Raw genomic sequence first — 12,309 nt, 5'->3', positions numbered from 1 at the left:
GCCTCCTTCCATTGTAGCAGAATCCTCCGCCGGGCTACCAGGTACGCAAACGCCAGAATACCGGCCTCTTTCGCCTCCTGCACTCCCGGCTCGTCCGATACCCCAAATAGTGTGAGCCCCCAACTCGCTTAACCCGGGTGTTTACCACCTTAGACACCGTCCTCGCAACGCCCCTCCAGAACCCATCCAGTACTGGGCATGCCCAGAACATGTGGGCGTGATTTGCTGGGCTCCCCGAACACCTCACACACCTGTCCTCTACTCCAAAAAACCGACTCAGCCTTGCCCCAGTCATGTGCGCCCTGTGCAGAACCTTAAATTGTATCAGGTTAAGCCTGGCGCAAGAGGAGGAAGAATTTACCCTACCCAGGGCATCCGCCCATGTATCCTCATCTATCTCCTCCCCCAGCTCCTCATCCCATTTACCTTTCAGCTCCTCCACCGAGGCCTTCTCCTCACCCTGCATCTCTTGGTAGATCGCCGAGACCTTGCCTTCTCCAACCCACACCCCCGAGAGCACCCTATCCTGGATCCTACGTGTTGGCAGCAGCAGGAATTCCCTCACCTGCTGTCTTACAAATGCCCTTACCTGCATGTACCTGAAGGCATTTCCAGGGGGGAGCCCAAATTCTTTCTCCAACGCCCCAAGGCTCGCAAACGTCCCATCTATAAACAGGTCCCCCATCCTTCTAATGCCTGCCCTGTGCCAGCTCAGGAACCCCCCATCCATTCTCCACAGGACAATCCGATGGTTCTCTCGGATCGGGGACCACACCGAAGCCTCTGCCTCCCCTCTGTGGCGTCTCCACTGCCCCCAAATTTTGAGGGTCACCGCCACCACTGGACTTGTAGTGTACCTTGTCGGCGGGAACGGCAGCGGTGTCGTCACCAGCGCTTCCAGGCTCGTGCCCACACAGAACGCCATCTCCAGCCTCTTGCATGCTGCCCCCTCCCCCTTCAATACCCACTTGCATATCATCACCACATTGGCAGCCATATTAGGCAACGCTAGCCCTCCTCTGTCCCTGCTCCATTCCAGAAACCCCTTCTCACCCTCGGGGTCTTTTTCACCCATACAAACCCTATGATGCTCCTGCTGACCGCTTAAAAAAGGCCTTAGAGATCAGGATGGGGAGGCACTGGAATATAAAAAGGAACCTCGGGAGCACCGTCATCTTCACCAACTGTACCCTACCCGCCAGGGAGAGTGGCAGCATATCCCACCTTTTAAACTCCTCCTCCATCTGCTCCACCAGCCTCGTCAAGTTCAGCTTGTGTAGGGCCCCCCAGCTCCTGGCCACCTGGATCCTTAGGTACCGAAAACTCCTTTCCGCCCTCTTCAGTGGAAGCTCGTCCATCCCCCTTCCCTGGTCCCCTGGGTGTATCACGAATAGCTCACTCTTCCCCACGTTGAGCTTATACCCGGAAAAGTCCCCAAACTTCCTGAGGATCCGCATCACCTCCGGCATCCCCCCCACCGGGTCCGCCACATACAGTAACAGGTCGTCGGCATACAGCGATACCCGTTGTTCCTCCCCCCCCCCACACACCAGCCCCCTCCAGCTCCTGGACTCCCTCAGAGCCATCGCCAAAGGCTCAATTGCCAACGCAAATAGCAGGGGGGATAGGGGGCACCCCTGCCTTGTCCCCCGGCACAGCCGAAAGTGTTCCGACCTCCTTCGATTTGTGGCCACACCCGCCACCGGGTCTTCGTACAGTAACCTAACCCAACTAATGAACCCCTCCCCGAACCCGAACCTCCTTAACACTTCCCACAGGTACCCCCACTCCACCCTATCGAAGGCCTTCTCCGCATCCATAGCCGCCACTGTCTCCACTTCCCCCTCCACTGCAGGCATCATGATTACATTTAGGAGCCTCCGCACATTGGTGTTTAGCTGCCTTCCCTTCACGAAACCCGTCTGGTCCTCGTGGATCACCCCCGGGACACAGTCCTCAATTCTGGTAGTCAACACCTTCGCTAACAGCTTCGCATCCACGTTGAGGAGCGAGATTGGCCTATACGACCTACACTGTAAAGGGTCCTTGTCCCGCTTCAAGATCAGTGAGATCAGCGCCCTGGACATCGTCGGGGGTAGGATCCCCCCCTCCCTCGCCTCATTGAAAGTCCTCACTAGTAGTGGGCCCAACAGTTCCATATACTTCCCTAAAATTCCACCGGGAACCCACTTGGCCCCGGTGACTTCCCCGCCTGCATACTCCCCAGCCCCTGAATCAGCTCCTCTAGCCCTACCGGTGCCCCAAGCCCCGCCACCTGCCCCTACTCTACCCTCGGGAACCTCAGCCGGTCCAGAAAACGATGCATCCCCCCCTCCTCCGTCAGGGGCTCAGACCTATACAGCCCCTCATAGAAGTCTCCAAATAGCCCATTTATTCCCATTATACTCCGCACCGTGTTCCCCCCTTTATCCATAACTACCCCAATCTCCCTCGCTGCCTCCCGTTTCCGAAGCTGGTGTGCCAGCATCCGGCGAGCCTTCTCCCCTTCTCCCTCCACTGCACCTCCGCCTTCTTGGTAGTCAACAGGTCGAACTCGGTCTGGAGGCTTCGTCGCTCCTTGAGTAGTCCCTCCTCGGGGTCCTCTGCATACCTCCTATCTACCCTTAAAATCTCCCCACCAACCTCTCCCTCTCTCTCCTCCCCTTCCCCTCCTTGTGGGCCCTAGTGGAGATTAGCTCTCCCCTAATCACTGCCTTCAACGCCTCCCAGACCACCCCTACCTGCACCTCCCCATTATTGTTAAGCTCTAGGTATCTTACAATGCACCCCGGGATCCGTCCGCTCACCTCCTCATCTGCCAGCAAACCCATCTCCAGGCGCCACAGCGGGCGCTGGTCCCTCTCCTCCCCTAGCTCGAGCTCCACCCAGTGCGGGGCATGATCTGAGATGGCTATGGCCGAATACTCTGTGTCCTCCACCCTCGGGATCAGCGCCCTGCTCAAAACGAAGAAATCAATCCAGGAGTAGGCTTTATGGACGTGGGAAAAGAAAGAGAATTCCCTGGCCCCCGGCCTAACAAACCTCCATGGGTCCACTCCTCCCATCTGGTCCATAATACCCCTCAACACCTTGGCCGCCGCCGACCTCTTACCTGTCCTGGACCTAGAGCGGTCCATGCTGGATCCAATACCATATTAAAGTTCCCCCCCCCCCCATTATCAAGCTCCCTGCCTCCAGGTCCGGAATCCGGCCCAACATGCGCCGCATAAATCCGGCATCGTCCCAATTCGGGGCATATACATTCACTAATACCACCCGCACCCCCTGCAGCTTACCACTCACCATCACGTACCTACCTCCATTGTCTGCCACGATGCTCAGCGTCTCAAACGACACCCGCTTCCCCACCAAAATCGCCAACCCTCGCTACTTTGCGTCCAACCCCGAATGGAAAACCTGCCCTACCCACCCCTTTGTCAGCCTAACCTGGTCTGCCACCGTCAAATGCGTCTCCTGGAGCATGACCACATCTGCCCTCAGTCCCTTCAGGTGCGCGAACACACAGGCCCTCCTGACTGGCCCGTTCAGGCCTCTCACATTCCAAGTTATCAGCCGGATCAGGGGGCTGCCCGCCCCCCCCCCCTGCCAATTAGCCATCTCCCTTTCTAGGCCAGCCACGTGCCCGCGCCTCCCGCACACTCCGTTCCCCCCAGCGGCAGAACCCCGCCCCGACTCTCTCTTCAGGCTCAGCTCCCCTTTGGCCAATGCAGCAGCAACCCAGTCCCCCCCCCCCCCCCCCCCCCCAGGCTAGGTCCCCCCTAGCTGTGTTGCTCCCCCCATAGCACTCCCGTAAGTCAGCTGACTTCTGCTGACCCCGGCCGCTCCCGCCACTCCATCGACCCCCCCAGTGCGAGAATCTCCCGTCCCCCTCCTGTCCATCAGCGGGCGCTCCTCTCCAGCACCACCCCTCCCCCTGACCCCACCCCCTTCCTTCCCTAGAGCAGGAAGAAGCCCGCGCTTTCCACCAAGCCGGCCCCGCCCCCTCTGGCGCAGCACCCTTTTGTGGCCTGATCCCAGCTCCCCCACCTCGGGCCTCCCCTCTCCCCTCCCCCCCAATGGGGCCCCCTGTTCCAACCACCGACGCTCACACTCTCACCAAACCCCCACTATGAACCATTTCACCCGACCCCACCCAGCATCCAAAAAAGAAACTGTACCAAACAGAGCAGAACATCCCCCCAAAACACAACAATCACATCGATCCCCTCCCAACATCCCCTCACATCGACCCTCAATCCGAGTCCAACTTTCCGGCCTGGATAAAGGTCCACGCCTCCTCCGGCATCTCAAAGTAGTGGTGGCAGTCCTTGAAAGTGACCCACAGTCGCGCCGGCTGCAACATTCCAAATTTCACCCCCTTCCGATGCAGAGCCGCCTTAACCCGATTGTACCCGGCCCTCTTCTTGGCCACCTCCGCGCTCCAGTCCTGGTATATCTGGACCTCTGCATTCTCCCACCTGTTGCTCCGCTCCTTCTTTGCCCACCTTAGGACACACTTCCTGTCCACGAAGCGGTGGAACCGCACCAGCACCGCCCGCGGCGGCTCGTTGGGCTTGGGCTTCCTCGCCAGGACTCGGTGGGCCCCCTCCAGCTCCAAGGGCCTTGGAAAGGTCCCCGCGTCCATCAACGTGTTCAGCATCGTGACCACGTATGCTCCAGCATCCGACCCCTCCACTCCCTCCGGGAGACCCAGAATCCGCAGGTTCTTCCTCCTCAACCGATTCTCCATGTCCTCGAACTTCTCCTGCCATTTCTTATGCATCGCATCGTGCGCCTCTACCTTCACTGCCAGGCCCAGGATCTCGTCCTCATTCTCCAAGGCCATTTGCCGCACATCTCTGATCGCCGCCCCTTAGGCCTTCTGGATCTCGAGCAGCTTGTCGATCGAAACCTTCATCGGCTCCAACAACTCTGCCTTCAATTCCATGAAGCAGCGCTGGAGAAACTCCTGCTGTTCCTGCGCCAACTGCACCCACACTGCCTGGTCTCCACCCGACGCTATCTTGGTTTTCCTCCCTCGCACTTTTCGCTGCTCCAAAACTACATTTTTCACCGCTCCACTCCTGCTCCAATCCATACAGTGCCAGGGAAATGTTACTGTCACCTTCCCACACTGGGAACCGTCGAACAAATGACACTGGGAGCCCTAAAAAGAGCCCAAAAGTCGTTTCTGGTGGGAGCTTCCGAACGTGCGGATTAGCTCCGCATAGCCGCAAACTGAAGTCACTGCTGTCCATTCTTGTCCCTGTGTGACGCACACTGACGCCCCAGCCCCAGAACACACACATCTGGGCTGCCACTGATATTTTACCCTATTTCCCTGTGTATTCCGGAAAGGAAATAACCACATGGCTTTCACCCCAGATTCGGTTTTATTTAAACTCCCTTCCATCTTTGACTCAGTGTCTTTGCTTGTAATTGTTTCAAAAAATATTAAAAGTTCAATGTTTTTAAGTAATTTGGGATTGTAATGCATCATCCTGACAATGGTAACCCCCCCAGGTTGTTGACAATGAGGGGTTCAGCGATACCCGCTGAAATGATGGCTGTTGACACCTGTGTGCTGTCCTCAAAGTGCCCCAGTGCACAGTATAACAAGATCCATCATTGAGCAGACATTGACATCCTAAAGATTCGCTTCTTATTCTTGGATCATTGAGATGGGGCTTTGCAGTTCTCTCCAGATAGATTGTCCCGCATCATCATGGTCTTTTGCACCCTACACAACCTGGCGCTTTAAAGGGGAGACCACTTGCCAGAGGGAGACATGGAGGAAGCTGAGGACCCCTCGGACGATAGAGAACTGGAAGGGCAGGAACCTGAAGAGGGTGATGATGGGGAGCTTCCACATTGGGATGCGATCGAAGCTGCAAGACGTGGAAGACGTGCCCATGACACACTCACAGCCACAAGGTTCCAGAAGGAGTGAAGTTCAGGTAAGTGTACCCAAGTGCATTTCTCCTGTCCCTTAGTGGCATGCCAATGATGTGAAAGACCTTTACAAACACTAACATCGAGAGCAATATCAGCATTGGGCTTTGGACCTCCAAACCTCATGGTTCACCAGGCCCTAATCTTTGGAAAGGTCAACAGCCAAGGCTGTGTATACCTGCTGTGGGAAGTGAAGTGCAGCACACCATCACAAAGACTGCATCATCATAGCCTCCTAAGGAGACACTTTTTGCTACTACAGAGATGCGCACATGGTGAGAGAGATCGTCATGGTTGCAGGTCTTGTGCTTTGGCTTGAACAATGAAGGCAGCTATTTGATGATGAGACAACATGAGTATAAACCCTCCAATATAATTGAGCGCACACAACTGTATGGTGTCTTTGATAACTCTCCATGATAACGCAAAGCACTTCTTAACTCAGTTTTCAGGCGCTTTTAATAAAGAGGTTGACACATCGCCCTGAGATTAGACATAGGGCAAGTAACTAACATAAGTCAACTGGATGTGTGGCACGATGGCACAATGGTTAACACTGCTGCCTCATAGCACCAGGGACCCGGGTTCAAATCTGGCCTTGGATGATTGTCTGTGTGGAGTTTGCACTTTCTCCCTATGTCTGCGTGGGTTTTCCTCTGGGTGCTCCGGTTTCCTCCCTCAATCCAAAGATTGTGGGTTAGGTGCACTGGCCATGCTAAATTGCTCCTTTGAGTCCAGAGATGTGTAGGTCAGGTAGGATTATGAGGATAGGGTGGGGAGTAGGTTTTAGGTAGAGATAGCTCTTTCATAGGGTCAGGTCAGACCCAATGGGCTGAATGGCCACCTTCTGCACTGTAGGGACTAAATGGTATTCTATGGTAATAGGAGTTTGAGTCACCCTCGCAATAAGTGGCCACATTGATGCATATGCACAAAGCAGTCAAATAACTAGACCATTGGGCGGAATTCTCTGACCCCCCCGCCGGGTCGGAGAATCACCAGGGGGCGGCGTGAATCCCGCCCCCGCCGTCTGCCGAATTCTCCGGCACCAGAGATTTGGCGGGGGCAGGAATCCCGCCACGCTGGTCGGCGGCCACTGGCAGCGCCCCCCCCCCCGGCGATTCTCCGGCCCGCGATGGGCCGAAGGGGCATCTGGAGGGAGGTTCAGGTGCCCAGCATCCCTTTTGCTTGGCCACTGAAGTATGCACCAATATCTATAGTAATGGAGCAAAGGCCCAACGGCAAATCCAGCAGAACCTGCTGGACAAAAGCCCCTACTGCCTTTCCCATGGTGACCTCGAGCCACTCGCATATCGGAGCCATGCTATCAGACAGAACACGGACAGACTCCCCAATCCATCTTTCTAGTCTGTTGACTGCTGTCCGTAACTCTGCCTGATGTTCCAACATCCGTCTTTGTATCTCCAGCATGTTTGTGACGGCCACTTCCAGAGGTTTATCATCAGACTCAGGCTCAGCGGGTGGCCGTTCACCAGCAGTCCTTCAAGTGCCAGAGAGCTAGACTGTCACTGCCTCTGACTGCTGTGGAGAAGTGTCATTGAAGTGTTCTCCAAAAAGTGACCCCGAGCCTAATCTGGATCAGTGACCCATCGGGGTGTGTGACTTGGCGCTGCTGGAGGCTGCGGGAGAATTCTTCTTCCAATAACTCCTCAGCATCCTCCTCTGATGTGGTCTGGGGTCTGGGGCTGATGTTGCCTCTGCTGGTCTGTCGAGACCTCCTGCTGCCTGTAAGAGATAGAAAATTGATTTATTTCATCACAAGCTGATTACAATATTGCACATTACTCACTAAGAATGGCAGAATGCGATCAACTCATGGAGGGCTCATCTGTACTGGTTTTCTGGGAGAGGCGATCTCGGTGGCATCCTTCCTCAAATTTAGCGAGCTCATGGATGTTCATTATCCCTTCCCCAGCCTGGGATCTCTCCCTCTTGTCGTGGACAGGCTTGGTTTGTTTAAAGACAGAGACTAGAATATATTTTAATATCATTAATGGCCTAATGGTGCTGCTTCTGTCCTCATCGTATTGTCTCAACCCGACAGCATGATGTCATGCTGACAAGAAGCGCAACTGGCTTTGAGAAGCGAAGATCAGTCAGAATGACCATGCCAGGGGCTGGGCAGTGCTTGTGTCGGGGGTGGGGGTGATGCCTGTGGGTGGGGGGGGGGGGGGGGCAACGCTTGTTGGAGGCTTGGCAATGTTTGTGGGGAGGCTGGGGGCGATGCTTGTTGGGGGCGCAATTTTTGTGGGGGGGCTGGGGGGCGATGCCTGTGAGGGGGAACTATACTTGTGAGGGGGGGGGAGGTGGGGTAATGCCTTTGAAGGGGGTGCGATGCTTGTGGGGTAGGGGGGAGTATCCTGATACCAGTGATTTTCAGGTAAATTTGAGCAAGCTTAAAATTGGTAGTGTGCCAGCCACAGTTTTACAGAAGGTACGTTTATAGCTTTCCCTCCCCTGCCCTCCTCTGCTTGGAAAATATAGTAATGCAGTGAATGGCAATCAGCCCATGAGGAGTATTATGTATGGCCTCAGTCTGGGTTCCTCTTCTGGAAGTTTGATCGACCAAGAATAGAACGCAAAGCAATGTTGAGGCCCATTGAATTAATCATCATCTGCCTTAATCATCATCTGTACCTTACCCAACGCCTCAACTCAATGACAAGTGGCTTACCTCCCAGCCCAAGCAGTGAGCATTATTGTTGGGACCTCCAACATAAACAGACAGCAGGGGACCTAGCCAAGAAACTAGCCTTGGTTATGAATTCATTACTACCCCCAACAAATACACAGCTGCATCAACAAAATTAAGATCCTGATGGGTCTGCAAGTCCTATATAACAGCGTCATAAAATATGTATAAAACCGTCACACCAGTCGAACAATAAATATTGACATTTATATTCCTTGTGCGTATAGCAGAACATTAATGCAAAATCATTTTTAAAAATACAATTAATTTTAATATGAATCATCAGATCCTTCAGACGTCAAAAGCGACAGATTAGTTTCTACACATTGTTCCTTAATTCATCCTTTCACACACTGTTCTCTCCTGCGTACTAAAATCTACTATAAATCAGCTTTCTCTGTCTCTTTATCAGGACTATATGTATGTACAGTTAGTTAGTTACAGATGCTGAACTCTTTAAGCCAGTAACTTCCTAAGCGTCTGAGCTTTGTGTATCATGGGACATTCAGTAAATTGACAGCATGTGGAGTTTAGATTGCTGCATGCAAATACACTGTGATCTATGAACTGCTACTGACTGAAAGTAAATGCTAGGTGTAAAATCAATACTAACAACAGCTCCAGCACTGAAATATGTAGCTGGGACATGCTGGAAATGAAACTCTCCCATTTATCCCTATTTAGAAAACTCATTAATCTACATTGGGATTCAGTCATGCCTTAAAATAGATATTCTTATTAATTGTCTCAAATAATAAGTATTAACTATTGTACAGTTCTCCCAACAAGGAAAAGCTTTGACTGGAAAGAAATACCTCTCACTCAATCAAAAATCAACTATCAACATTCCCTGTCAAGGTTCACACTTGAGGACTATCCACTGCAAGAATTATTGCAGAGCAGCTGTCTGCAGAAAGGAGAGGAATTTTGTGCAATAAACAATGGTGAATTCTTAAATGGTTCATAACTCCAAACATGGACGCCACTTTCCTTATTCCATTCATGTACGCCAAATTAATCTCTGCTTTGATTTGTTGTTTGAGCAATTGTTAATAATGTGGGAGCAAACTAACTATTCACTTACCAGAACATATTGTGTATTACTCCTCATTACTCTCCCCTTTCAAAATGCCCACAAAAAGCATTCAGTTCCAGTTGGGTTGTCAGGTTAATCTGTAGGTAAGTACTAGCACAAATCCAGCGACAGTAAATCAAACAGTATTAGCTTTACTTCTACCTTTGATGGAATGAATCACTTTGACATGGAACTCACTCAATGATAAAAATGCACGTGAATGAGATAAGGGGATTTGAATAGCAAGCAGCCTAGGGTCCTTGAACTAATTTCCTGCTTGGATGAGAATCACTCACCATTTTCACCTTATTATTACATTGAATAAGCAGCTACACCCGAGCACTAGGAAAATATTGTGTGTGTGGGGGGCGGGGGGGGGGGGGGAGTCCGGTCCATGTAGGAGGTGAGATGAAGCTTTGCAACTTTGAAACTGCTTTTACTGTTGGTAAGGAAAAGATACTTTGAAGCTGGTTCAGTCCACAATCATCACCTTTCAGTCGATTGTCACTTTAATTCTCTATCCCACGTCTCAGTACTCAGCCGCGCACACTTCCAGCAAAGCTGTCTTCGGCATGTCTGCATCGACTCTCACAAACTTCTACAGGTGTGTCATAGAGAGCATCCTATCTGGCTGCATCACAGCTTGGTATGGCAACTGCTCGGCCCAAGATCGCAAGAAACTGCAGTGTGGTCAACTCAGCCCAGCGCATCACACAAGCTTGCCATTCTCCCAACGATTCTCTCTACACCTCCCGCTGCCCCAGGAAGGCCAACAGCATTATCAGAGACCCCTCACACCCAGGCATTGCCTTCTTCCAGACCCTTCCATCAGGCAGAAGGTACAGAAGTTTGAAGGCCCGCACATCCAGACATAGGAACAGCTTCTTCCCCACAGCTACTAGACTCCTCAACGACTCTCCCTTGGACTGATCTGTTCCCTGTAAGAACACTATTCACGACGCCCTATGCTGCTCTTGCTCTATTGCTTGTTTGGCCCTTGTTCCGCACTGTAACCAATCACTATTTGTCGATGTACCATTTGTCAATGTACTCTGTCGATTATTCTTTTGTCTACTTTGTATGCACTGTGTACGTTCCCTCGGCCGCAGAAAAATACTTTTCACTGTACTTCGGTACATGTGACAATAAATATCAATCAATCAATCAATCACCAGAAGGTAGAAAAATAACACGTCACCTTTCAATTACTTTACAAACTCCAGTCTTAATGTTGAGTTCTACAATTTCAGGTCATAACCACCGTTCCTGAGTTTGATTTTGTGGTTTACCATTTACACCTCTTGAAGACCCATCTTCAGTTTCTTTACTTGCCCCATTACCATCCCCTTTTCCTTCCACCATATCTTTTCTTGTTGTTTAATCACTCTTGCCTCCCACTCTTTCACAGGTCTTTCATTTTATGCTTTCTCCAATCTCTTTCCCTGCCTCGATTGTGGGGCTGGATTTTAATGTGGAACGGGTTTGGGTGGGCGTGAGAACTAAAATCAATTAAAAGTACAGCCCATCGGGAAGCTGGCTTCAACTCGCATTTAACTAGCGTGTCAGGCCGATTGCGTGCAACCCCCTCAGGAGACCATATTATTCCATCGTCACTCAAAGTGATATTTCCAGACTGGGTGGAATTTAATGCCCCCTTTGCAGCAGGTCTAGAGACAGGGGTGGGGGAGTGTGGGGGTGGGGGGCATTTAATTGGGTGGGAAGGTATCAGGTAGAGACCACATCTTCTTCCTGTCTCCACTCGATTAAGCTTGGGACATGAAGGCTCGTGGATGGCCTTCCCATCTAGACTCTATTGAGACTCTCAAGGGGCAATTAATGGTAACTTCAGTGTCTATCCCACCCCTGTTAGTTGAATAACTGTGGTGGGCAGTTTCCACGTGGGAAGCCTGAAAGACAGGGGTCCTTAATCCCATGGAAGACCTGATGGTGGCCACTTAATTGCCTGTTAGGCACTTAATAGAGTGGGTCTTTCCCAATGGAGACAACACAGGGTTCACACTGGTTCTCTGGCTGGTCGATGAGATCCCTACACCTGGATTAAACTCTGCCCATTGTTTTCACTTGAATGATAGGTTCATGGGTTTCACACGTTTAAAGAACGTGCTACTGAATTGCCCAATGCAAGTAGATTACAGCAATGAAGGGGCTGAAGCAACTTCAGTGAAATACCTGTCATTGAGAAAGGGTTTGTTCATGGTACTTTTGTTGAGAGATTATGGGTGGGATTCTCCATCCCGGGATGCCCGGATCACATTCCAATATGGGACTGAGAATCGGGCATTAGGGCAAAATGGGGATCAACGCTGGGTGCCAACCCCATCGCGATGCTCTGACCCCAGCGGGGATGAGGTCCAGGCCACACGCCAGTGACAGTATGTAAATAAATGCAAATGGGTCTTAATGCCCCATTTGCATCCATCTAGCAGACCCAGAGCCCTATGCTCCGGCCTTCCGTGGTTCTCTGGTTCCTGCAGCGAGGAATCACATGGGCACAGATCACTTGTGGTCTCTACCAGTGTGGCTCTGGCGTGGTGGACCTCATGGTGGG

Source organism: Scyliorhinus torazame, chromosome 1 (assembly GCF_047496885.1).
Source record: "Scyliorhinus torazame isolate Kashiwa2021f chromosome 1, sScyTor2.1, whole genome shotgun sequence".
Lineage (NCBI taxonomy): Eukaryota > Metazoa > Chordata > Chondrichthyes > Carcharhiniformes > Scyliorhinidae > Scyliorhinus > Scyliorhinus torazame.
Note: the sequence above shows the minus strand (reverse complement) of the source record.